Genomic DNA, 27,825 nt, shown 5'->3' with positions numbered 1-27,825 from the left:
GGGGCTAGTGGCCCCACCTGGTGGACCCCCGGACCCCTCCGGTGGTCCCGGTACACTACCGGTGATGCCCGGAACACTTCCGGTGCCCAAAACCATACTTCCTATATATCAATCTTTACCTCCGGACCATTCCGGAACTCCTCGTGACGTCCGGGATCTCATCCGGGACTCCGAACAACATTCGGTAACCGCGTACATACTTTCCCTATAACCCTAGCGTCATCGAACCTTAAGTGTGTAGACCGTACGGGTTCGGGAAACATGTAGACATGACCGAGACACCTCCCCGGTCAATAACCAACAGCGGGATCTGGATACCCATGTTGGCTCCCACATGCTCCACGATGATCTCATCGGATGAACCACGATGTCAAGGACTTAATCAATCCCATATTCAGTTCCCTTTGTCTAGCGGTACGATACTTGCCCGAGATTCGATCGTCGGTATCCTGATACCTTGTTCAATCTCGTTACCGGCAAGTCTCTTTACTCGTTCTGTAACACATCATCCCGTGATCAACTCCTTGATCACATTGTGCACATTATGATGATGTCCTACCGAGTGGGCCCAGAGATACCTCTCCGTTTACACGGAGTGACAAATCCCAGTCTCGATTCGTGCCAACCCAACAGACACTTTCAGAGATACATGTAGTGTACCTTTATAGCCACCCAGTTACGTTGTGATGTTTGGCACACCCAAAGCACTCCTACGGTATCCGGGAGTTGCACAATCTCATGGTCTAGGGAAATGATACTTGACATTAGAAAAGCTTTAGCATACGAACTACATGATCTTGTGCTAGGCTTAGGATTGGGTCTTGTCCATCACATCATTCTCCTAATGATGTGATCCCGTTATCAACGACATCCAATGTCCATGGTCAGGAAGCCGTAACCATCTATTGATCAACGAGCTAGTCAACTAGAGGCTTACTAGGGACATGGTGTTGCCTATGTATCCACACATGTATCTGAGTTTCCTATCAATACAATTCTAGCATGGATAATAAACGATTATCATGAACAAGGAAATATAATAATAACCAATTTATTATTGCCTCTAGGGCATATTTCCAACAATAAGAAGTATGATTGTATCAGAAAGATATTCTGAGCTTAATTTTCATGATGATTACAAGGGGCACTGCTAGCTTTATAGCTTCAGCAGGCAAGTGGGTGAAACGGTATAGTACGACAAATGAAACAGTACATTAAACGGTAATCGGGTTGGTGGAGTAGGCGAGCCTCGCGAGCCGTATGATGTGCCGATCCCTCCTGCACCTGAGCCGTCAGATAACTGAAGGATTTGAACTGCCAGTCGACACTTTGGGTCTGATAATACCCCCGGGTGAAAACGAACTTATCCTCAAGGAGTTGTTCTATTGAAACACTTGTCGATGGTCCTCTTGAAGAATGGAGGGAACGTTTTCTTCATGAATGCCGCATCCTCCCAGGAAGCTTTGTCTGGTGGAAGGTTAGCCCATTGCACGAGCCACTAAACCACTGGTAGATTATTGCGGGGAACTTGGCGAGCCTCCAGAACGAGGACTGGCTCTGTCTGGATCATACCGTCGGAGCGAACCATGGGAAGGTCTGCACAAGGAACTGATGTGGGGCCAACATGTTTCTTCAACTAACTGACATGGAAAACTGGATGTATGTTGGCATTGTCAGGTAGCAGCAGCTTGTAAGTGACTCGACCCACTTTTCCGATAATCCGCAAAGGTCCATAGTACTTGCTTTGGAGCTTGATGTGTGTACGTAAGCCAAATGCATTAAGGCGATATGGTTGCATTTTCAGGTAGACCATGTCCCCTACTTCCAAGATCCGCTTTGGTCGTTTGCGGTCAGTGTATTTCTTCATGCGAGATTGAGCTACAACCAGGTTGGATTTCAGATGCCGTAGTAGGGCATATCTGTTGTTGAAGAACTGTTGGGCATCCCCAGTCAGTTGGTCAGGTAAGATGTTTTCTCCCATATTTGGAGGAGGATATCCATAAGCTGCCTCAAAGGGTGTCTTTTGAGGGACGAATGGTAGGAAGTATTGTACCAACATTCAGCCATTGATAAGTGTGTTGCCCATTTCCTTGGTTGCCTCGAGGTCAAACAGTGTAGATAATTTTCAATACACTAGTTAACTCATTCGGTTTGGCCGTCAGACTCTGGGTGGTAGGCAGTGATGTAATGCCATTCAGAACCCATGCTTTCCAAGATGTCCTTCCATAACTTGTTGTTGAAAATGGTGTCTCTGTCAGAAAGAATTGCCAAAGGGGGGCCATGTAGCTTAAGTACATTGTCGATGAACTCCTGAGCCACTGTTTGCACTTTGTAAGGGTGAGATAAGGTGATGAAGTGGGCGAACTTTGACAATCTGTCAACGACCATGAAAATAACATCCTTTCCATTGGATTTGAGAAGTCCTTCGATGATATCCATGCTCAAGTGTGTCCAAACCATGTCAGGTAACTTCATAGGATCCATGTAACCAGGATATGGGAAATTTTCCCCTTTGTTTTCTGACAAATAGGGCACTCAAAAACAAATCTGTCCACTTCTTGTTTCAGACATGGCCAGTAGAAAATCCATTTAATTCTATGGTAGGTGGCTTTCATGCTCGAGTGACCACCCAAAGCAGATGCGTGTAAGGCAGTGAGAAGTTTCTTTCTTAATGTCAGATCTTTGCCCACATAAATTTTGCCCTTGTGTCTGATGATGCCTGAATCCAGTGTGTTTTGATCGACGGCATCGTCAGGTGAGAGGAGCAGTTTCTCTAGCAGTGACTTGCAAGCAGTGTAATTGCTCTAAGACTTTTCCACTACAGATATCCACTATGGAGTAACCAAGGAGATTGCCATTGCAGAGTGTTTCCTAGAGAGGGCATCAGCAGCAATATTTTCTTTGCCTTTCTTGTACTGCAAAGTGAAGTTCAGTTCCAACAATTTCAGCATCAGCTTGTGTTGGATACTAGTGGTGATCTTTTGGTCTGTCATGAATTGCAGACTTTGGTGATCTATTCGAATGATGAGATTATTCCCCAAGAAGTAGTGTCTCCACCTTTCTAAGGCTGCAACGATAGCTAGGGCCTCTTTCTCATAGGTGGAAAGAGCAACATTTCTGGGGCATAAGCTGGAGCTGTAATAAGCTAGGGATCTGCCACATTACATCATGACTGCACCAATGCATGTTATAGATGCATCTGTTTCTAAAACAAATGGTGTAAAGAAGTTGGGCAGGGCCAAAACAGGGGCTGTGATCATGGCCTGTTTAAGATCCGGAAAAGCTTGTGTTTGAGCATTTGTCCATTGAAACTTGTCTTTCTTGAGGATATCATGTAATGGTCTGGCTATGACTCCAAAGTTTCTCACAAACCTTCTGTAATATCGACATAGTCCCAAAAAACATCTAAGTTGTGTAGGAGTGGTGGGCACTGGCCAATCAGCAACAATAGGTACTTTAGAAGGATCTGTTGACACACCTTCTCCATTTATGAGATGGCCAAGATACTCCACCTTTTGGACAGCAAAAACACACTTGGCACGGGCACGCGCCGCCTGGGTTACGCCGTATCTCTCTCCGTATCCACTGCGCCCTCCCCGAACGGCACGCGTTGAATGCGGCATCGTGGGAGAGATCGTGGGTGGTTTCTTTATTCGGAAATGCGGAACGTCCGCCCCCTCCCTCCTTATAAGCAGGGGAAACAGGGGCAGTTCGCCCATTCGCCGGTTGCTACTCCAATCTCGGAAATCTCCGCCGCTCCCTCGTCTTCCCAAAGCTGAAAGAGAGCAGCGCCCCGCCCCCCATCGCCACCAACACCACCAACGCCGTCGACCTCCTCCACCACTTCCGCCATGGCTCCGAAAGCCGACGAGGGGAAGGTTGTGAAGTCGACCGAGGCGCAGCGGCTTGCGGCGCTGCGAAAGGAGCGGGCAGTCTTCCCCCCCAAGCATGCCGCGAGGGAGCTGAGGGAGAACTACTATCTCTTCTGGTCGACGGAGACGCGAGCGCATCCGCGCACGAAGGTACTTCCAGCCGCCGCTTGGAAAATGGCTCCAAACGAATATACTTTCTTCGCCTTGTTCTTCTACTGCAGGCTCTGCCCGCCCTTCTCTGAATTTTTCTGCGACATCATGAACACCTACGGATTCCACCTCCCTGACTTCACCCCCAATGCCGTTCTGACCATGGCAGTTTTCGCACATCTTTGCGAAAACTTTGTCGGGGTCCATCCCAATGTAGCCCTTTTTCGCCACTTCTTTATGCCCCGAGTAGAGAGAGGAGAGCCTTTATCCGGCGGAATCGCCTGGATCTCGAGGGCCGGCAAGAAGGACACTTATCTGGAGGGAGAGTTCCGCGGCAAGTGGGAGGAATGGAGAGCAGACTGGTGCTGGATTGACGAGGAGAACCCGCAGCCGTTTACCGCCCGGCGCCAAGCCCCAGTAGCACGCGGCAGCGATTGGAGTGATGTGGCCCCGGAAGATGATAGGCTTAAGATTTCCGTCACCCGGATCCTACGCCTCAGGCTTGCCGGGCTCACTGTAGGCGCTGTTGGCACAGATTTTCTTCGCCGCCGCATTGCCCCCCTGCAGGAACGGGGGAGACCCACCTGGGAATTCAAGAATGCGGCGGATATCATGAGGCTGCGCCCGGGCCTCAACTTCAACTTCACTGTTTTGGAGCTCAACGCGATGCTCCAGGAGCTGTTCAAGTACGACCCCCAACATCCTGAAGTTCAACTCGCTGCCAAATGTTACTGGCAATGTGACCTTCCCCTTCGGCTTGCTCCTTCCCGGGTTGATTCCTTGGAATGTGCCGATCTCTTCAAGCTCACTGTCAGGGATCTGGAGTTTGTGGAGTACAGCAGAGGAGATTAGGTTCAAGCCGGCCCTGCCGTCAACTAACATCTTAGTGACCTTGAGGTTGCGGATAGTTGGTGAAACCAACATCGGCAAGCACCCGACCGCAGTTGTGCGATCAGGGTGGTCCTCAATATAAAAGATGATAGGCGTGCTGGACCATTTCAGAAGCTTGCGTGACTCGACAGGTGGTTCCACCGCATTGACTTCCCGCACCCACTGCTTGAGTTGGCGGTGCGAAGTATGCAGAGAAACACCGCCGTCAACGCAAAAGACCTCTGTGGCTTTCTGGAACTCCTGCTCACTGGTCTCGACATCATCCATGTCTTCGTCGTCGTCGTCATCTTCATCCTTGTCGCGGCCGCGGGGAGGTCTGTCTCCTTGGCGCTGCTTGGCTTCGCCGCGGCGTCCTCCCCGGCCGGCGCGCTTCTTGCCGGATTCTCCAGCGCCTCCTTGGGCCCTCTCCTTGTCGTGTCGCTCGTATTCAGCCTTTTGCTGCTGGACAAGCTGCTCGACCTTCTTGCAGCTCTAGAGGTCATGGCCCTTGGTGCGGTGGATCTTACAGTACTGCTTGTCGGTGCCGTCCTGCTTGTCTGCGACCGCCACAGCCTGGCAGTTGGTGCATGCGGCAATCTCCTTGCCGGAGCTACCAGCTTTGGCTTTCTTGGCGCCACCTTCGTTGCCGGACTGCTCAACGACTAGCACATCTTTTCCTTTCTTCTTCCTGTTGTTCCGCCGCCGGTTTTTCTTTGCCGGGGCAGCGTCCTCGCTGTCAGATCCTCCTGCTCCTGCATTCTCTCCGGGGAGTTTCCTCCCTTCTTCAGCACGTGCACACTTGTCGGCCAGGGCATACAGCTCACTGACGTCTCTGATCTTGCACATCGCCATCTCCTCCCGCATCCTGCGGTTACGCACGTTCTGATGGAATGCGCTGATGACCGCGGCAGGGTGGACATCTGGGATGTTGTGCTGTACACGGCTGAACCTCTGAATGTACTTCTGCAGGGGCTCTCCTTCCTTCTGGGCGAGTAGATGAAGGTCACTCTCTTGGCCATGAGGTTTGTGGCTGCCTATAAAGGCACCGACAAACTGATGGCATAGGTCTGCCCAGGAAGATATGGAGTTGTCCGGCAAGTGCACGAGCCAGGACCTGACGTTGGGCTTGAGCACCAGCGGGAAGTAGTTGGCAAGGATCTTGTCGTCCCGCCCCCCGGCACCCTGCACCGCGATGGTGTAGATGCTGAGGAACTCCGACGGATGCGACTTGCCGTCGTACTTCTCTGGTACATCTGGCTTGAAATTCTTCGTGCTGGGCCACTGGACTTGCCGCAGCTCACGGGTAAACGCAGGGCAACCTACCGCGTACGGCAAGCCGCCTGGTTCCCCTGGCGCATGCATGTCGACAGAGGGCCCAGCGCGCTGGTCTGATTGACGTCGCGCTTCTCTTTGGCGCTTGATGCGAGTACGAGCGTCTTCTTGCTGTCGTTCGTGAAGAACTTGGCGCTGATCGCGACGAGATCGTGGATCTAATGACGCGGTGGAGTTGCTGTCGAGGTGGATCCGGCGAGTCGGCGATCTTGGCCTTCGGGGCGGAGAGTGCACAGTGGTTGCACCCCCACCGGTCTTGTCACCACCGGCTCGTGCCTGGCTGACTTGCCGCGGTTGCGACGTGCTCGGCTGCCGTTGAGTGTCGCCGTTGGCGAAGCCGATGAGACTCTGAATGGTGGCCCTCCAGTCGTCGATCTTGTCTGCCGTTGGAGGGTAGTCCAGGAGTAGTTGAGCTCGCGCCAAAGCTTCTGCTGCAGTGGCGGGTGGCGGTGGCAAACGGTGCGAGGAGTGGGATATGCTCGGACTTCTAACTATGTTAGAAGGAGCAGTATCCTGTCCAGGCGACCGTGCCTCGCTCGTGCCAGCATGTTGGCGTGCATGCTGGTCTTGAGCACTCCGTGATCCACCAGCTCGATCTTGGTCCAGCAAACGCATGGTACCATGAATACCATGACGCTGCCGGTCCCGTGCCTCCTGAGATGGGCGTGGTGCATGTACAGACGCCGAGGTCTTGGAGTGCGCCCGGTCATTGTGGGAGCCGGCTCCGCCGCCGATGGGCAGCGCAGCCTTGTCCTTGGACCTGGCAGCACCGTGAGCTCCCTCGTCGACGCCCGTTCTTCCGCCGGCGTCTGCCCCATCAGCCGTTTGCTCCGGCGGTGGTGGGTTTGGCGCGGACGGAGCAGCCACCTCCGAAGCCCTCTTCTTCGGCGGCATGTCCATGAAGATGATGAAGATCTAGCTCGTGTGAATGCCGGATCTGGTTCACACAACCTCGACGCCCCTACCTGGCGCGCCAAAGATGCCGGGGTACTGACCCACGGGCACCTATGGGACCGGCGGACCGAGTCCCTTTCGGTTCGGCGGGGGCGAGGGTCGCACGAAGAGAGGATCGAGGCGAAGCACACGAGCAGTTTACCCAGGTTCGGGCCGCACGGATGCGTAAAACCCTACTCCTGCTTTGTGGTTTGTATTGAGTTCTTGTTCGGGAGCGCGGAGTGCTACAGTACACTCCAGCAGCTAACGAGACCGAGCCTGAGAGTTCTTCTTCCTCCCCTACTTTGCGCATGGGCCTCCTTTTACATGCTCAAGGGGTCACCGACAGGTGGCAACGTAGACAAGGGTAAAAATGGAAAGGTGCTGCGGTTGGTACAACTACCTGCTATAGTGTATCATACCTAACCCTGACGGCAGGGGACAAGGGCATTAAATGCCCGTCTGTGTCGCCTAGATAGTGCAAAAAGGGATCGTCAGGGACGCCACCGCTTGCCACGATGGCAATCTTGTCAGCGCCGCTTGCCACCGCGCACCGCTGGCTGCACAGCCTCCCGCCACGTACGCCTGGAAGGGTCCCAGAGCGACACGTTGGTGGATGTGCTGGAGCGCAGACACAGAGTGGTGGCTTGCCGCGGCAAGCGCCTTGCCGCGGTCGTTGTCTTGTCGCGTCCGGGAGCTTGTCGCTCACCGGGCCTTGCCGGGACGCGTGGTGCGTCGCGGCAAGTTCCTTGAGATGCCTTGGTTGGCCTTCCCGGCAAGCTCCTCTTGTCGGGGTCTTGTCTCCCTGGCTTTGATATGCCTTGGTTGGCCTTCCCGGCAAGCTCCTCTTGCCGGGGTCTTGTCTCCTTGAATGGCTCCAGGGGAACCACGGAGGACCTTGGTGGTCACCCGGCAAGCCTTGCCGCGGGATGCTGCGACTGCCGGTGCACAAGTTCGGGATACTAAGGTACCCCTACTCTAGTACACCGACACCCTCTATTCTTAAATCTCATCTTTAATTTCTAAACCCTCAGATGCCTCCGAGACGTGACTCTGGATTTACCTTTCCACCGGAGCTCACCCAGTTGATCCAACAACAGAACACATTGATGCAGTTGCTAGTCCAGAATCAGAATCAGGGGAACAACAACAACAACCCACCACCACCACCACCACCACCTGTTGATCACTTAGCCCGTTTTCTTAGGCTGAATCCGCCAGTGTTTTCCAGTAGCACCGAGCCTATAGTAGAAGATGATTGGCTCCGCAAGACAGCTAGAGAGTTGACCACAACAGGATGCATGGATGCGGAGAAGGTGAAGTTTGCCGCACATCAGCTTGAAGGACCTGCAGCATCATGGTGGGAGAATTTCACAGCCACTTTCCCTGTCGATACTGTCACATGGGACCAGTTTGAGCAGGCTTTTCGAACTGCCCATGTTTCAGCAGGAGCTATGGCCATGAAGAAGCGAGAGTTTCGCAAATTGCGCCAAGGAGGATGGACAGTTGGCCAGTATGTGGAGGACTTTAGTAAATTAGCACGTTATGCCCCAGATGACGTTGCTACGGATGCAGCTAAGCAGGAGAAGTTTCTGGAAGGACTGAATGATGAGTTGAGCATGCAGTTGATGATAGAAACCTTCAACAACTACCAGGAGTTGGTAGATCGTGCTCTCATGATTGAAGGGAAGCAGCAGCAAATTGAAAATCGCAAGAGGAAGTATGCACAAGGAAAGTACAATTCAGGAGCTCAGCAGAAGCCACGATTTACCCCTAGACCGGGAGGACATTTTCAGGATACCCATGGAGGAGGAAGCTCGCACAATCACAATGGCCCCAGGAATGGTAATGGGAATGGAGGAAGCAACGACCAGAACCGCACCAACCCATCAACCCCAGCCAAGAAAGACCTGAGCCAAGTCACTTGTTTTAAGTGCCAGAAGACCGGACATTATGCCAATGAATGTCCTGAATGCCAGAATGGAAATGGCAATGGAAGCTCTGGGAAGAAGCCGAACCCTTTCAACAGGGGACAGGTGAACCACGTTAATGTGGAGGAGGTTGAAGAGCAGCCGGATGCAGTAATCGGTAAGGTTTTGGTTAAGTCATTTACTGCACTCGTTCTTTTTGATACTGGTGCATCGCATTCATACATACCAAGGGGATTTGTGGATAAGTATAAACTGCCAACCCAAGCCCTTAGGTCACCCATGTTAGTAACCTCGCCTGGAGCAGAATATATGGCTAGTCTATGGTGTGATCGGTTACCATTAAGGATTGGTAACTATGTTTTTCCCTCAGACCTAATAGTATTGGAATCTCAAGGATTGGATGTGATATTAGGCATAGATTGGTTATCAAAGTATGAAGGGAATATTGAATGTGCTAGTAAGTCAATTTTGCTTACCACCCCAGAAGGGAGAAGGATCAAGTATGTATCCCGACATGTGCCAAAGAGGACTCAAGTAAATTGCTTAACAGGAGTTGTGCAGGAGCAAGTATCAGTACTGAAGGATTTCCTCGAAGTATTTCCAGAAGAGTTGCCAGGCATGCCACCGGATAGAGATATTGAGTTTTTGATTGAGCTATTGCCAGGCACAGGGCCAATATCAAAGAGACCATATAGGAGGCCTACAAAGGATTTGGTGGAAATTAAGAAGCAAATTAAGGAGTTACTGGATAAAGGTTATATTCGCCCAAGTTCTTCACCTCACTACTAGGAAAACGGCTATAGATGAAATGGTCACTAATGGCGCACCACGTGTGTGGTGCGCCATTAGAATATAGCAATGGCGCACCACATATAGGTACGCCATTAGAAGTTTTAAAAAAAAGTAAATAAAAAATAAAAAAAATTGTTAGTAATGGCGCACCAGTGGACAGTGCGCCATTACTAGTTTTTAACTAGTAATGGCGCACTGTCCACTGGTGCGCCATTACTAAGTTTTTTTCAAAAAAAATTCAAAAAAATTTCAAATTTTTTATATTTTTTTTCAAAACTAGTAATGGCGCACTGTGGGCGTGGTGCGCCATTACTAGTTTAACTACTAATGGCGCACTGTGGGCGTGGGCGTGGACCGCCTTTTCAGTTTTAAAAAAAATAAAAAAAATGATAAAAATGTCAAAAAAATAAAAGAAAATATGTTTGCCATGTGATATGTGGTCTAGTTGTTGGGAAAATTTACAAATATAAATTTCGACTTTATTTGCAAAATCTCTCTGGAAATTTGTAAAATGGGCATAACTTTTGCATACGAACTCGGATTAAAAAGTTTTATATATGAAAAATCATCTACTCGAAAAGTTACATCCGAATTTAACCGGGGGAACCCCGTTAAACATTTTCAAAATCCCCAAAAATCTAACACAAAAAAGTTACGGGGCTTTCAAAATCTAGAGGTAAAAAATTCAAAAAAAAGGTTTTGAATTTTTTTTAATTTTTTTCAAAAAATGATACGTAATATGACCGGGAAGTTTGAAATATTTTTCAAAATTTCATCATAGTCATGAACATGAACAAAGTCCTAGACATCAACAAGGTATAATAGGATTGATATGCTAGATATATCAACAAGTGCCTGTGAAGTGAGCTGTTGCTGGGGTTGGATAGAACTCTGAAGTTAAGCGTGCTTGGGCTGGAGTAGTGTGAGGATAGGTGACCTTTCGGGAAGTTTGACCACGGAGTGCGATTTGACTTGAGATTAAGCATATTAAGCTGAGATTAAGACATAATGACCTGAGATTAAGAAAAAAATGAAAAAAAATTTGAAATTTTTTGAAAAAAATTAAAAAAAATTCTGAAAAAAAATTTGAAAAAAATTTGTTACTAATGGCACACTTCTATGTGGTGCGCCATTAGTATACCAGATACTAATGGCGCACCATGGGCCATACTAATGGCGCACCAGCGGTGCGCCATTAGAATACCAGATTCTAATGTCGCACCACAGGTGCGCCATTAGAAAAAATTTCTAATTGCGTGATGCTAGTGGCGCACCAGTAGTGCGCCATTAGTAGCGAAAATAGGTGTGCCACTAGCAGCCCTTTTTCTAGTAGTGCCTTGGGGATCGCCAGTACTTTTAGTGGAGAAGAAGGACGGATCGTTAAGGATGGTTGTCGATTATCAAGGATTGAATGAAGTAACCATCAAGAACAAGTACCCACTACCGATGATCAATGATCTGTTTGATCGATTGCAAGGAGCTAAGGTATTTTCCAAGATCGATCTGCGATCAGGACACCACCAGTTGAAGATTCGGGAACAGGATATACCCAAGACAACTTTTATCACCAGGTATGGGCTGTACGAGTATACCGTTATGTCATTTGGTCTGACTAATGCACCTTCATATTTTATGAACATGATGAACAAAGTGTTTATGGAGTTCTTGGATAAGTTCGTCGTAGTGTTCATTGATGATATTCTGGTTTACTCAAAGAATGAAGAGGAGCATAAGGAACATTTGCGTTTGGTTCTTGGAAAGCTCAGGGAACATCAACTATATGCCAAGTTTAGCAAATGTGAGTTTTGGTTGAAGGAAGTTGGATTTCTCGGACACGTTGTATCCGGAGAAGGCATAGCAGTAGATCCCACTAAAGTTGATACCATGACCGAGTGGGAAGCACCAACCACCATGGGAGAGATCCGGAGTTTTCTTGGACACGCAGGATACTACCGGAGGTTTATTGAGAATATCTCAAAGATTGTGAAGCCTATGACGGAGTTGTTGAAGAAGGATACCAAGTTCATATGGAAAGAGGAATGTGAGGCTAGTTTTCAGGAGTTGAAGAAACATTTGGTTACTTCACCAGTGTTGATTTTGCCAGACCAGACCAAGGATTATGAGGTGTATTGCGACGCTTCACGTCGAGGACTTGGAGCAGTGCTTATGCAGGAAGGGAGGGTTGTTTCATATGCCTCACGATAGCTTAAGCCTCATGAGTTGAATTATGCTACGCATGACTTGGAGTTAGCATCCGTAGTGCATGCACTGAAGACTTGGAGACATTTTCTGATTGGAAACCATTGCGAGGTGTATACGGATCATAAGAGTTTGAAGTATATTTTCACACAAAAGGAGTTGAATCTCAGATAAGGGAGATGGTTGGAGCTCATCAAGGATTATGATATGAAATTGCATTATCACCCCGGAAAGGCTAACGTAGTAGCTGATGCATTAAGCCGTAAGAGCCATGTCAACCACCCTAATGACGGGAGAATTACCAAGGGAGTTAGCCAAAAATCTTCAAGAGTTATGTTTAGAAATAGTCCCGAGAGGCTATGTAGCAGCATTGGAGATTCTGTCTACATTGATGGATAAAATCAGAGAAGCCCAAAGGACTGACAAGGAAATTGCTTCTATTAAGGAGAAAATTAGCAACGGAAAAGCTAAGGGATTTCATGAGGATGAGCACAGTACCTTATGGTTTGAAGACCGTGTCTATGTACCAAATGATTCGGAGATCAGGAAGCTAATTCTGCAAGAGGCCCATGACTTACCATACTTGATTCACCCAGGAAATACCAAGATGTATTTGGATTTGAAGGATATTTTCTGGTGGACCGGAATGAAGAAGGATATTGCGGAGTACGTAGCAGTTTGTGATGTATGTCAGAGAGTGAAGGCAGAGCATCAGAAGCCATCAGGATTGCTACAACCATTGCCGATACCCGAATGGAAGTGGGATAAGCTAGGCATGGATTTTATTACAAGATTGCCCAGAACACGTTCAGGCTATGACTCGATATGGGTTGTATTCGATCGTTTGACAAAGGTAGCTCATTTCATTCCAGTGAAGACTACCTATACCAGTGCGAAGTTGGCAAAGATATACATGACCAGGATCGTATGTCTGTATGGAGTTCCAAGGAGCATTGTATCGGATAGAGGAACCCAGTTTACTTCAAAGTTCTGGAATCATTTGCATGAGACTTTGGGAACCAGACTAGAGTTTAGCACAGCTTTCCACCCGCAGACAGATGGACAGACTGAGAGAGTCAACCAGATCTTGGAGGATATGCTAAGAGCTTGTGCGCTAGATTACTGATCTAGTTGGGATGAGAATTTGCCATATGCAGAGTTCTCTTACAACAACAGTTATCAATCCAGTTTGAAGATGGCCCCTTTCGAAGCCCTGTACGGAAGGAGGTGCAGGACCCAATTGTCCTGGGATGAAGTTGGAGATCGCCAGTTGTTTGGATCGGATATGATAAAGGAATCTGAACAGAAAGTGAAATTAATTCGTGATAGGCTAAAGGTAGCTCAATCCAGGCAGAAGAGTTATGCAGATTCTAAACGCAAGGAGACAATTTACGAAGTCGGAGACTGAGTTTATCTTCGAGTATCACCACTTCGAGGAGTTAAGCGCTTTGGAGTTAAGGGAAAACTAGCGCCACGTTTTGTAGGCCCATACAAAGTGTTGGAACGTATGGGAGAAGTAGCCTACAAGTTGGAATTACCCGAAGGACTGTCAGGAGTTCACAACGTGTTTCATGTATCCCAGTTGAAGAAGTGCCACGCGGAGATGGCTGACATACCACTGAGAGATACGGTACCACTGGAAGCAATTCAGTTGGACAGTGATTTGACTTATGAGGAGAAACGAGTTAAGATTCTAGAGTATGCCAGTCGAGTCACCCGCAGCAAAGTTATCAAGTTTTGCAAGGTTCAGTGGAGCCACCACATGGAGGATGAAGCCACCTGGGAACGAGAGGAAGACTTGCTGAAGGACCACCCTCACCTATTTTCTAGCCAACCCGAATCTCGAGGGCGAGATTCACCTTAAGGGGGGTAGGTTTGTAACATCCCAAATTTTCAATTTGGAATGTTATACACTAGATCATCATTGCATATGATATTTATTGCATTTTGGTTGATCCTAAATTTTTTTCGCAACTCAAGGACCCTCGGAGAGAGTTGGGGATTTCGTTATTTTCATATTTGAGTTATCTCAAATTTTGAAAATAGGATCATTTGATTTTATTTATTTTATCTTCAATAATTTCTATACAAAAATATGAGAGAGGGAATAAAATGACTTTCCCAAAATAAAGAAATATTGAGGATTTAATAAAAAAATCAAATAAGATTTTATTTGGTTTTATTTGCTATTTTATTTGAATTTAGGAAAAATGCGCGTTTTTCAAAATTGCATTTAGGCCCCAAATAAATGTTAATCCTGTGCGGCTTGATTCTAGAAGCGGGGAAAATTTAGTTCGGGATTTTTAGAGTCCGTTTAGTATTTATTTTATTTGTTTTTCTGTGCGTTATTATTTAAAAAAACGGGAACCGACTCCGGGCCGTACCCGAGCGGTACTCCGCCCGGGGCAGCCTTTATAAGGCGCCCGCCCAAGCCGACCAGCCCACCAGCGCCCCAGTCCGCCTCGAGCCCCGCGCCGCACGCTAACCCTAACCCTAGGCCGCCGCCGTCGCCGCTGCCGCGCGCCACCCCACGTCGCCCCGCCGCCTCACCGCCCAGAGCCGCCTCACCGGAGCTGCCCCGCCGCTCGCCGGACCCGCCGTCGAGGTAGCCGCCGTCGCCGGTGGTTTTCTTTAGAAAACCTCCCGGTTTTTTTAAAGTCGCGGTTTATTTTTTTTAGAACTTTTTTCGGTTTATTCTATTTAGCGAGCATTCGCTCGTTCGTTGTTTTAACGAACATGTTCGTCGTTTAGATCAAGTTAACGAACGTTCGTTCATTAAACTGTTCGTCGTTTTTCTTTTTCTCGGATTAAATCCGCGATTTTTCTGATCGCGATTTCTGATCCGATTTTCGTTTTAGTATAACTTCTCGCTCGTTTATCGGAATCAGTCGATTCAAGTGCCTGGAGTTTCGTCTCGAAACCCTCTTTCCGTTTAACCAACTCAAACAAGTTTTTTCCACTATAAAAATTGCCCTAGATCCAGAATAGTAATTGAAGCCTGTTTCTTTTGTCGTTTGTCTTTCGTTGCTTCGTTCGATTTGATTCTTTTTGCCAACCGGAGTTCTTAAGTTGAACTTTCTGGTTAGATATCTTATTTGAGTTTTACCTGTGCATTAATTGAGTACTTATTGTATGCTTGTTTGTTTGCGATAGAGTACCCGGAGTGCGCCGCTTCTTACTTCGAATCACTAGGTTTCCCGGATCATCAGCAAGGCAAGTAACACTTTGATCATACCTTCTACTACCCAGTTTTATTGCATTAGATCAACCCTTACACATTGCATGATTAGGATCTAATTAAATTGTGGGTTTGGGAAGTAGTTGAGGTAGTACCTATTACCTGTTTATTATCAAACCTTTGGGAGTTACTTCTACGTTTGCTTATTATTGCTATGCTATGCTAGTAGACGTGGATTGGGTGAGTGATATCCATGACAGATGTGAGACTTTTAAATCAATGGTTTATCTAAGGTGGCAACTTAAATACACATCTGGGTGGATTGAGGTACCTGGGTATTGCAGGATTGCCTGTTTTCTTTTGGACCGCCACCCAGGCTCAAAGGGATCATGAGATTTTTCATGCTAGAAACTTCCGCGTGCAGCCACAAGCTATTATGGGCTCTAGCATAGTTGACTAAGTCATGCGAACTCTTACAGTGATAGACTAGCAGATGTAGGGGATGTAGGTGGTACGGTCTACCCATCGTAAGGGGCTAGCGCTTCTGAAAGACTATGTCTCGGTCATCTATTTCTCAAACACCATGTAGTGCGAGAATCCCAATGGAGGAGATCGAGTCTTGTGGGGAAAAGTGCGCAAACCTCTGCAGAGTGTATAAACTAATCATGATTAGCCGTGTCCCCGGTTATGGACATCTTGAGTATCTAGTACCTGGATTATCATGTGAATCTCAACATTTTACTATAAAATTTAATTTGATGGGTTTGTTTAATGAGGTTACTTAATTGGGATTGAGGATGCTGTCAACCATTCTCAATGTTCAACAACCACCATAATAGCTAAATAAATTTATTCCTTTGTAGTAGGGAAAAATTGGCTTTACGCAAACCTGTAACCATAGAGCTTTCCACCAGCCAAATATGCATATAGTATAGCTGTTTCATTCCATTACTCTCTATGTGTTACCTTGCCAGCATATTCCATGTGCTGACCTGTTTTCGGGCTGCAACGTTAATGTTGCAGACTTTTCAGACGACGATTAAGGAGTTTTAGGTCGTGGTTCTATACTCAGTGATGCCGTTGGAGTTGATGGAGTCACTTATCTTCCAAGCCTTCCGCTGTTATCGTTATTAGATGGCCTTAAGCCATATTTATTGTAATAAGTTCTCTATTTAGACACTCAATGTAATAAGTGTGTGATTGCTAATCTGTTAATAATCCTTCAAGTACTGTGTGGTGTCAGCATTACTGATTCAGGGATGACACCGGAGCACAGAGATTGGACCGTCTGAGGTCTGGTCGCTACAGGAATGAAGAAGAACACAAGGAACATTTGCGCTTAGTTCTCGAGAAGCTCAGGGAACATCGGCTATATGCCAAGTTCAGCAAATGTGTGTTTTGGTTGAAGGAAGTTGGATTTCTCGGACATGTTATATCAGGAGAAGGTATAGTGATGTCTACTACATAACCTTCTTCTTTTAGACATTGTTGGGCCTCCAAGTGCAGATGTTTGTAGGATAGTAGCAGATTTCCCTCAAGTGGATGACCTCAGGTTTATCAATCTGTGGGAGGCGTAGGATGAAGATGGTCTCTCGCAAACAACCCTGCAACCAAATAACAAAGAGTCTCTTGTGTCCCCAACACACCCAATACAATGGTAAATAGTATAGGTTCGCTAGTTCGGCGAAGAGATGGTGATACAAGTGCAATATGGATGGTAGATACAGATTTTTGTAATCTGAAAATATAAAAACAGCACGGTAACTAATGATAAAAGTGAGCACAAACGGTATTGCAATGCTTCGAAACAAGGCCTAGGGTTCATACTTTCACTTCAAGTTCTCCCAATAAGGATAACATAATTAGATCATATAACTATCCCTCAACATGCAACAAAGAGTCACTCCAAAGTCACTAATAGCAGAGAACAAATGAAGAGATTATTGTAGGGTATGAAACCACCTCAAAGTTATTCCTTTTGATCAATCCATTGGGATATTCCTATGAGTGTGACAAACAGCCCTAGAGTTCGTAGTAAAATAACACCTTAAGACACAAATCAATCAAAACCCTAATGTCACCTAAATACTCCAATGTCACCTCAAGTATCCGCGGGTATGATTATACGATATGCATCACACAATCTCAGATTAATCTATTCAACCAACACAGAGAACTTCAAAGAGTGCCCCAAAGTTTCTACCGGAAAGTCAAGACGAAAACGTGTGCCAACCCCTATGCATAAGTTCACAAGGTCATAGAACTCGCAAGTTAATCACCAAAACATACATCAAGTGTATCATGTTAATATCCCATTGTCACCATAGATAAGCACATGCAAGACATACATCAAGTGTTCTCAAATCCTTAAATACTCAATCCGATTAGATATCTTCAAAGGGAAAACTCAATCCATTACAAGAAGATAGAGGAGGAGAAGCATCATCAGATCCAACTATAATTGCAAAGCTTGCGATACATCAAGATCGTGCCATATCAAGAACACGAGAGAGAGAGGAGATCAAACACATAGCTACTGGTACATACCCTTAGCCCCGAGGGTGAACTACTCCCTCCTCGTCATGGAGAGCGTCGGGATGATGAAGATGGCCACCGGTGATGGATCCCCCATCCGGCAGGATGCAGGAACAGGGTTCCGATTGGTTTTTGGTGGATACAGAGGCTTGCGGCAGCGGAACTCCCGAACTAAGTTTCTTTCTGGAAGTTTTGGTTATATAAGTGGTGTTGGAGTCGGGAACAAGTCAGAGGGGTCCCCGAGGTGGCCATGATGTTGGGGCGCGCGCCCAGGGGGTAGGGCGCACCCCCACCCTCATGGTGGCCTCGAGACTCTTCTGGCCCATTTCCGGTACTTAGTGGGCTTCTTCTGGTCCAAATATGATCTCTGTGAAGTCTTTGGTCAATTGGACTCTGTTTGACTTTCCTTTTCTGCGATACTCAAAAAACAAGGAAAAAACAGAAAATGGCACTAGGCTCTAGGTTAATAGGTTAGTCCCAAAAATCATATAAAATAGCATATAAATGCATATAACACATCCAAGGTTGATAATATAATAGCATGGAATAGTCAAAAATTATAGATACGTTGGAGACATATCAAGCATCCCCAAGCTTAATTCCTGCTCGTCCTCGAGTAGGTAAATGATAAAAACAGAATTTTTGATGTGGAATGCTATGAAACATATTCATCAATGTAATCTTATCTATTGTGGCAAGAATATTCAGATCCATAAGATTCAAGACAAAAGTTAATATTGACATAAAAATAATAATACTTCAAGTATACTAACTAAGCAGTCATGTCTTCTCAAAATAACATGGCAAAAGAAAGTTTATCCCTACAAAATCATATAGTTTGGCTATGCTTCATTTTCATCACACAAAAATGCTCCCACCATGCACAACCCCGATGACAAGCCAAGCAATTGTTTCATACTTTAGTAATCTCAAACTTTTTTCAACTTTCACGCAATACATGAGGATGAGCCATGGACATAACACTATGGGTGGAATAGAATATGATGATGGAGGTCGTGTGGAGAAGACAAAAGGGAGAAAGTCTCACATTGACGCAGATAATCAACGGGCTATGGAGATGCCCATCAATTGATGTCAATGCGAGGAGTACGGATTGCCATGCAATGGATGCACTAGAGCTATAAATGTATGAAATCTCAACAAAAGAAACTAAGTGGGTGTGCATCCAACTTGCTTGCTCACGAAGACCTAGGGCATTTGAGGAAGCCCATTGTTGGAATATACAAGACAAGTTCTATAATGAAAAATTCCCACTAGTATATGAAAGCGACAATATAATAGACTCTCTATCATGAAGATCATGGTGCTACTTTGAAGCACAAGTGTGGAAAAATGGATAGTAGCATTGTCCCTTTTTTGTCCTTTCTTTTTTTTCTTTTTTATTTGGCCTTTCTTTTTTTCATTTTTTTGGGACAATGCTCTATTAATGATGATCATCACACTTCTATTTATTTACAACTCAATGATTACAACTCGATACTAGAACAAAGTATGACTCCATATGAATGCCTCCGGCGCTGTACCGGGATGGGCAATGAATCAAGAGTGACATGTATGAAATTATGCATGGTGGCTTTGCCACAAATACGATGTCAACTACATGATCATGCAAGGCAATATGACAATGATGATGTGTGTCATGATAAATGAAATGGTGGAAAGTTGCATGGCAATATATCTCAGAATGGCTATGGAAATGCCATAATAGGTAGGTATGGTGGCTATTTTGAGGAAGATATAAGGAGGTTTATGTGTGATAGAGCGTATCATATCACGGGGTTTGGATGCACCGGCGAAGTTTGCACCAACTCTCGAGGTGAGAAAGGGAAATGCACGGTACCGAAGAGGCTAGCAATGATGGAAGGGTGAGAGTGCGTATAATCCATGGACTAAACAATAGTCATAAAGAACTCACATACTTATTGCAAAAATCTACAAGTCATGAAAAACCAAGCACTACGCGCATGCTCCTAGGGAGATAGATTTGTAGGAAAAGACCATCGCTCATCCCCGACCGCCACTCATAAGGAAGGCAATCAAGGAAACACCTCTTACTTCAAATTTGTCACACAACGGTAACCATACGTGCAGGCTATGGGACTTGCAAACTCAACACAATTATTTCTCAAATTCAAAATTACTCAACTAGCACGGCTCTAATATTACCATCTTCATATCTCAAAACAATTATCAAGTATCAAACTTCTCATAGTATTCAATGCAATTATATGAAAGTTTTTATTATACCCGCCTTGGATGCCTATCATATTAGGACTAATTTTATAACCCAAACAAATTACCATGATGTTCTAAAGACTCTCAAAATAATATAAGTGAAGTATGAGAGTTCATCTATTTCTTCAAAATAAAACTACCATCGTGCTCTAAAAGGATATAAGTGAAGCACTAGAGCAAATGACAAACTACTCCAAGAGATATAAGTGAAGATCAATGAGTAGTCAAATAATTATGCAACTATGTGAAGACTCTCTAACATTTAAGACTTTTAGACCTTGAGATATATTCAAACAGCAAGCAAAACAAAAGAAAATAAAATGACGCTCCAAGCAAAACACATATCATGTGGTGAATAAAAATATAGCTCCAAGTAAAGTTACCGATTAACGAAGACGAAAGAGGGGATGCCTTCCGGGGCATCCCCAAGCTTAGGCTCTTGGTTGTCCTTGAATATTACCTTGGGGTGCCTTGGGCATCCCCAAGCTTAGGCTCTTGCCACTCCTTATTCCATAGTCCATCGAATCTTTACCCAAAACTTTAAAACTTCACAACACAAAACTTAACAGAAAACTCGTAAGCTCCGTTAGTATAAGAAAATAAATCACCACTTAGGTACTGTTGTGAACTCATACTAAATTCATATTGGTGTAATATCTACTCTATGCCAACTTGTCTATGGTTCATACCTTCCGATACTACTCATAGATTCATCAAAATAAGCAAACAACACATAGAAAACAGAATCTGTCAAAAACAGAACAGTCTGTAGTAATCTGTATCATTCGAATACTTCTCTCACTCCAAAAATTCTGAAATAAATCGGTGGACCTGAGGAATTTTTATATTAATCATATTCAAAAAGAATCAACCTAATCACACTCTCCAGTAAAAAATGGCAGCTAATCTCGTGAGCGCAAAAGTTTCTGTTTTTTACAGCAAGATCGCAAAGACTTCACCCAAGTCTTCCCAAAGGTTCAACTTGGCACAAACACTAATTAAAACATAAAACCACATATAAACAGAGTCTAGAAGAATTATTTATTACTAAACAGGAACAAAAAAAGAAACAAAAACAAAATTGGGTTGCCTCCCAACAAGCGCTATCGTTTAACGTGTTGAGGAACGTAGTAATTTCAAAAAAAATTCCTATGCATACGCAAGATCCTGGTGATGCATAGCAACGAGAGGGGAGAGTGTTGTCCACGTACCCTCATAGACCGAAAGCGGAAGCTTTAGGATAACATGGTTGATGTAGTCGTACGTCTTCACGATCCGATCGATCAAGTACCGAACGCACGGCACCTCCGAGTTCTGCACACGTTCAACTCGATGACGTCCCTCGAACTCCAATCTAGCCGAGTGTTGAGGGAGAGTTTCGTTAGCACGACGGCGTGGTGACGATGATGATGTTCTACTGACACAGGGCTTCGCCTAAGCACCGCTACGATATGATCGAGGTGGATTATGGTGGAGGGGGGCACCGCACACGGATAAGAGATCAAGTGATCAATTGTTGTGTCTTTGGGGTGCCCCCTGCCCCCGTATATAAAGGAGTGGAGGAGGGGGAGGGCCGGCCCTCTCTATGGCGCGCCCTAGGGGAGTCCTACTCCCACCGGGAGTAGGATTCCCCCTTTCCTAGTAGAACTAGGAGCCCTTCCAAGTAGTAGGAGTAGGAGGGAAGGAAAGGGAAGGGAAAAGGAGAAGGAAGGAAGGGGGCACCCCCCCTCCCTAGTCCAATCCGGACCAGCCCATGGGGAGGGGTGCGGCCACCCCTTGAGGCCTTTCTCTCCTTTCCCGTATGGCCCAATACGAATTCCCGTAACTCCCAGTACTCCCGAAAATACCCGAATCAATCGGAACCTTTCTGATGTCCGAATATAGTCGTCCAATATATCGATCTTTACATCTCGACCATTTCGAGAATCCTAGTCATGTCCCCGATCTCATCCGGGACAATGAACTCCTTCAATACATCAAAACACATAAACTCATAATATAACCGTCATCGAACATTAAGCGTGTGGACCCTAAGGGTTCAAGAACTATGTAGACATGACCGAGACACGTCTCCGGTCAATAACCAATAGCGGAACCTGGATGCTCATATTGGCTCCTACATATTCTACGAAGATATTTATCGGTAAAAACGCATAACAACATACGTTGTTCCCTTTGTCATTGGTATGTTACTTTCCCAAGATTCGATCGTTGGTATCTCAATACCTAGTTCAATCTCGTTACCGGCAAGTCTCTTTACTCGTTCCGTAACACATCATCTCGCAACTAACTCATTAGTTGCAATGCTTGCAAGGCTTATAGTGATGTGCATTACCGAGTGGGCCCAGAGATACCTCTCCGACAATCGGAGTGACAAATCCTAATATCGAAATAAGCCAACCCAACAAGTACCTTCGGAGACACCTGTAGAGCACCTTTATAATCACCCAGTTATGTTGTGACGTTTGGTGGCACACAAAGTGTTCCTCCAGTAAACGGGAGTTGCATAATCTCATAGTTATAGGAACATGTATAAGTCATGAAGAAAGCAATAGCAACAAACTAAATGATCAAGTGCTAAGCTAACGGAATGGGTCAAGTCAATCACATCATTCTCCTAATGATGTGATCCCGTTAATCAAATGACAACTCATGTCTATGGTTAGGAAACATAACCATCTTTGATCAACGAGCTAGTCAAGTAGAGACATACTAGTGACACTCTGTTTGTCTATGTATTCACACATGTATTATGTTTCCGGTTAATACAATTCTAGCATGAATAATAAACATTTATCATGATATAAGGAAATAAATAATAACTTTATTATTGCCTCTAGGGCATATTTCCTTCAATCTCCCACTTGCACTAGAGTCAATAATCTAGTTCACATCGCCATGTGATTTAACATCAATAGTTCACATCACCATGTGATTAACACCCATAGTTCACATTGTCATGTGACCAACACCCAAAGTGTTTACTAGAGTCAATAATCTAGTTCACATCGCTACGTGATTAATACCCAAAGAGTACTAAGGTGTGATCATGTTTTGCTTGTGAGGGAAGTTTAGTCAACGGGTCTGCCACATTCAGATCCGTATGTATTTTGCAAATTTCTATGTCAACAATGCTCTGCACGGAGCTACTCTAGCTAATTGCTCCCACTTTCAATATGTATCCAGATTGAGAGTTAGAGTCATCTGGATCAATGTCAAAACTTGCATCGACGTAACCCTTTACGACGAACCTTTTGTCACCTCCATAATCGAGAAACATATCCTTATTCCACTAAGGATAATTTTGACCAGTGTCCAGTGATATACTCCTAGATCACTATTGTACTCCCTTGCCAAACTCAGGGCAGGGTATACAATAGGTCTGGTACACAGCATGGCATACTTTATAGAACCTATGGCTGAGGCATAGGGAATGACTTTCATTCTCTCTCTATCTTCTGTCGTGGTCGGGTTTTGAGTCTTACTCAACTTCACACATTGTAACACAGGCAAGAACTCCTTCTATGACTGTTCCATTTTGAACTACTTCAAAATCTTGTCAAGATAGGTACTTATTGAAAAACTTATCAAGCGTCTTGATCTATCTCTATAGATCTTGATGCTCAATATGTAAGTAGCTTCATCGAGGTCTTTCTTTGAAAAACTCCTTTCAAACATTCCTTTATGCTTTGCAGAATAATTCTACATTATCTCCGATCAACAATATGTCATTCAAATATACTTATCAGAAATGCTGTAGTGCTCCCACTCACTTTCTTGTAAATACAGGCTTCACCGCAAGTCTGTATAAAACTATATGCTTTGATCAACTTATCAAAGTGTATATTCCCTCCGGGATGCTTGCACCAGTCCATAGATGGATCGCTGGAGCTTGCATATTTTGTTAGTACCTTTAGGATTGACAAAACCTTCTGGTTGCATCATATACAATGCTTCTTTAATAAATCCATTAAGGAATGCAGTTTTGTTTATCCATTTGCTAGATTTCATATAATGCGGCAATTGCTAACATGATTCGAACAGACTTAAGCATAGATACGAGTGAGAAACTCTCATCGTAGTCAACACCTTGAACTTGTCGAAAACCTTTTTGCGACAATTTTAGCTTTGTAGATAGTAACACTACTATCAGCGTCCGTCTTCCTCTTGAAGATTCATTTAATCTCAATGGCTCGCAGATCTTTGGGCAAGTCAATCAAAGTCCATACTTTGTTCTTATACATGGATATCATCTCAGATTTCATGGCCTCAAGCCATTTCGCGGAATCTGGGCTCATCCTCGCTTCCTCATAGTTTGTAGGCTCGTCATGGTCAAGTAACATGACCTCCAGAATAGGATTACTGTACCACTCTGGTGCGGATCTCACTCTGGTTTACCTACAAGGTTCGGTAGTAACTTGATCTGAAGTTACATGATCATCATCATTAGCTTCCTCACTAATTGGTGTAGTAGTCACAGGAATAGATTTCTGTGATGAGCTACTTTCCAATAAGGGAGCAGGTACAGTTACCTCATCAAGTTCTACTTTCCTCCCACTCACTTCTTTCGAGAGAAACTCCTTCTCTAGAAAGTATCAATTCTCAGCAATGAATACCTTGCCTTCGGATCTGTGATAGAAGGTGTACCCAATATTTTCTTTTGGGTATCCTATGAAGACGCACTTCTCCGATTTGGGTTTGAGCTTATCAGGTTGAAACTTTTTCACATAAGCATTCCAACCTCAAACTTTAAGAAACGACAACTTTGGTTTCTTGCCAAACCATAGTTCATACGGTGTCGTCTCAACGGATTTAGATTGTGCCCTATTTAACGTGAATGTAGTTGTCTCTAATGCATAAACCCAAAACGATAGTGGTAAATTGGTAAGAGACATCATATATCGCACCATATCTAATAAAGTATGGTTACGATGTTCGGACACACCATTACACTGTGGTGTTCTAGGTGGTGTGAATAGTGAAACTCTTTCACATTGTTTTAACTGAAGGCCAAACTCGTAACTCAAATATTTTACTTCTGCGATCATATCGTAGAAATTTTTATTTTTGTTACGATGATTCTCCACTTCACTCTGAAATTCTTTGAACTTTTCAAATGTTTCAGACTTGTGTTTCATCAAGTAGATATACTCATATCTGCTCAAATCATCTGTGAAGATCAGAAAATAATGATACCTGCCGCGAGCCTCATTATTCATCGGACCACATACATCAGTATGTATTATTTCCAACAAATATGTTGCTCGCTCCATTGTTCCGGAGAACGGAGTCTTAGTCATCTTGCCCATGAAGCATGGTTCGCAAGCATCAACTGATTCATAATCAAGTGATTCCAAAAGCCCATCAGCATGGATTTTCTTCATGCGCTTTACACCAATATAACCTAAACGGCAGTGCCACAAATAAGTTGCACTATCATTTTTAACTTTGCATCTTTTGGCTTCAATATTATGAAAATGTGTATCACCACGATCGAGATGCAACAAATCATTTTCATTGGGTGTATGACCATAGAAGGTTTTATTCATGTAAACAGAACAACAATTATTCTGTAAGTTACATGAATAACCGTATTGCAATAAACATGATCCAATCATATTCATGCTCAATGCAAACACTAAATAACATTTATTTTAGGTTTAACACTAATCCAGAAAGTATAGGGAGTGTGCGATGATGATCATATCAATCTTGGAACCATTTCCAATACACATCGTCACTTCACCCTTAACTAGTCTTTGTTCATTCTGCAACTCCCGTTTCAAGTTAGTATTCTTTGCAACCGAACTAGTATCAAATACTGAGGGGTTGCTATAAACACTAGTAAAGTACACATCAATAACATGTATATCAAATATACATATGTTCACTTTGCCATCCTTCTTATCCGCCAATTACTTGGGGTAGTTCCGCTTCCAATGACCAGTCCCTTTGCAGTAGAAGCACTCATTTTCAGGCTTAGGTCCAGACTTGGGTTTTTTCACTTGAGCAGTAACTTGTTTGCCGTTCTTCTTGAAGTTCCCCTTTCTTCCCTTTGTCCCTTTACTTGAAACTAGTGGTTTTTTCACCATCAACACTTGGTGCTTTTCTTGATTTCTACCTTCGTCGATTTCAACATCACGAAGAGCTTGGGAATCGTTTCCGGTATCCCTTGCATATTATAGTTCATCACGAAGTTCTACTAACTTGGTGATGGTGACTAGAGAATTCTGTCAATCACTATTTTATCTAGAAGAATAACTCCCACTTGATTCAAGCGATTGTAGTACCCAGACAATCTGAGCACATGCTCACTGCTTGAGCTATTCTCCTCCATCTTTTGCTGTAGAACTTGTTGGAGACTTCATATCTCTCAACTTGGGTATTTACTTGAAATATTAACTTTAACTCCTGAAACATCTCATATGGTCCATGACGTTCAAAACGTCTTTGAAGTCCCGATTCTAAGCCGTTTAAGCATGGTGCACTAAACTATCAAGTAGTCATCATATTGAGCAAGCCGAACGTTCATAACATCTGCATCTGCTCCTGCAATAGGTTTGTCACCTAGCGGTGCATTAAGGACATAATTCTTCTATGCAGCAATGAGGATAAACCTCAGATCACGGATCCAATCCGCATCATTCCTACTAACATTTTTCAACTTTGTTTTCTCTAGGAACATATAAAAATTAAACGGGGAGCAACATCGCGAGCTATTGATCTACAACATAGATATGCTAATACTACGAGTACTAAGTTCATGATAAATTAAAGTTCAATTAATCATATTACTTAAGAACTCCCACTTAGATAGACATCCCTCTAATCATCTAAGTGATCACGTGATCCAAATCAACTAAACCATAACTAATCATCACGTGAAATGAAGTAGTTTTCAATGGTGAACATCACTATGTTGATCATATCTACTATATGATTCACGCTCGACCTTTCGGTCTTAGTGTTCCGAGGCCATATCTGCATATGCTAGGCTCGTCAAGTTTCACCTGAGTATTTCTGCATGTGCAAAACTGGCTTGCACCCATTGTAGATGGACGTAGAGCTTATCACACCCGATCATCACGTGGTGTCTTGGCACGACGAACTTTGGCAACGGTGCATACTCAGGGAGAACACTTTTATCTTGAAATTTAGTGAGAGATCATCTTATAATGCTACCGTTAATCAAAGCAAGATAAGATGCATAAAAGATAAACATCACATGCAATCAATATAAGTGATATGATATGGCCATCATCATCTTGTGCTTGTGATCTCCATCTCCAAAGCATCGTCATGATTTCCATCGTCACCGGCATGACACCATGATCTCCATCATCTTGATCTATATCAATGTGTCGTCACATGGTCGTCTTGCTAACTATTGCTCTTGCAACTATTGCTATCGCATAGCGATAAAGTAAAGCAATTATTTGGCGCTTGCATCTTATGCAACAAAGAGACAACCATAAGGCTTCTGCCAGTTGCCGATAACTTCAACAAAACATGATCATATTATACAACAACTTATATCTCATCACATCTTGACCATATCACATCACAACATGCCCTGCAAAACAAGTTAGACGTCCTCTACTTTATTGTTGCAAGTTTTACATGGCTGCTACGGGCTTAGCAAGAACCGCTCTTACCTACGCATCAAAACCACAATGATAGTTTGTCAAGTAGGTGTTGTTTTAACCTTTGCAAGGACCGGGCGTAGCCACACTCGGTTCAACTAAAGTTGGAGAAACTGACACCCGCCAGTCACCTG

This window comes from Triticum urartu, chromosome 3 (genome assembly GCF_003073215.2).
Source record: "Triticum urartu cultivar G1812 chromosome 3, Tu2.1, whole genome shotgun sequence".
Taxonomy (NCBI): domain Eukaryota; kingdom Viridiplantae; phylum Streptophyta; class Magnoliopsida; order Poales; family Poaceae; genus Triticum; species Triticum urartu.
The sequence above is the reverse complement of the archived record's forward strand: the minus strand, read 5'-3'. Positions refer to the sequence as shown.